Raw genomic sequence first — 1,100 nt, 5'->3', positions numbered from 1 at the left:
GGTGGGGGGTGCATTATGGTTTCAAACAAACAAACAACATTCCATTGGGGTTTTCTTTCTTTTTTGTCACTTCCTTTTTTTTTTTAAATGTTTTAAGAAAATTTTTTTTTTTAAATGTTTTAAGAAAATTTTTTTTTTTTAAATGTTTTAAGAAAATTTTTTTTTTTTTTAAAGTTTTAGTTCTCCATCCCTATCAACATGTATCTCACACCTTCTTTTGAAGTAAATTAATCTTAATATAGAGAGGAAGTTTGGAAGGTTTAGCGATATCGGTAAATCTCTAACTGCTGTGGAACATTCTGGTAAAAAAAAAAAATACCATGGTGATATGAATGATGATGATGAGGAGGAGGAGGAGAAAAGTCTCTGACATCACAATAACAACATAAATAATTCTTTGTTTATTGGCCCCCAAGGGCCATGACTCCTTTAAATATACTACTACTACTGATAATAATAATAATAATAAATATAATAATACTCCTTTAAATCTAGTGATGATGATGAGGAGGGTTTCTAACATCACAATTAACAACAACAACAACAACAATAATGGTGATGATGATGATGATAAGAAACATGAGAACCATACCAGGGCTCACAACATTACACACTGCACCCCCAAAATAGCTCTGCTAGGAACAGTCCACATCTTGTGCAAGACGCTGGTCAATTCAATAGAATGACCCAAACGGAACAATTTCCACACACAACACACACCCGGCACAACAAGCATTTTAGCCTTGTAGCATTTAAACCAACCACATCCGGCCCATATTTTCTGCAAGTTTTATGTTGAAACTGATCAGATCCAGCCTCTCACACCTACCCTGCAATGTCATTCTAAAAATAAACAGTCACATCATCAAAATCTCAAGGCTATGAGATAATCCAGGATTAATTTTTTTAAATGTAGATAAATAAACATTACATTTGATAAATTAATTTGAATGCTAAAGAGTTGATAATCTAAAACAACAGAAGCTCATATGACAAATAGTATAGAAGACGAAGACTTATTAAAGTAACAAACACACACACACACACACACACACACACACACACACACACACACACACACACACACACACACACACACA

General features: G+C 33.4%; 1 protein-coding gene across 2 annotated transcripts in view; it reads left to right on the top strand.

The window, feature by feature from the left end:
• LOC106876050 (nuclear receptor subfamily 1 group D member 2) overlaps positions 1-1,100 on the top strand; it is a 44,633-nt gene that overhangs the window by 36,519 nt on the left and 7,014 nt on the right. The window lies entirely within an intron of this gene.

Source organism: Octopus bimaculoides, chromosome 25, assembly GCF_001194135.2.
Source record: "Octopus bimaculoides isolate UCB-OBI-ISO-001 chromosome 25, ASM119413v2, whole genome shotgun sequence".
Classification (NCBI taxonomy): domain Eukaryota; kingdom Metazoa; phylum Mollusca; class Cephalopoda; order Octopoda; family Octopodidae; genus Octopus; species Octopus bimaculoides.
Note: the sequence above shows the minus strand (reverse complement) of the source record. Positions and strands in the feature narration are given on the sequence as shown.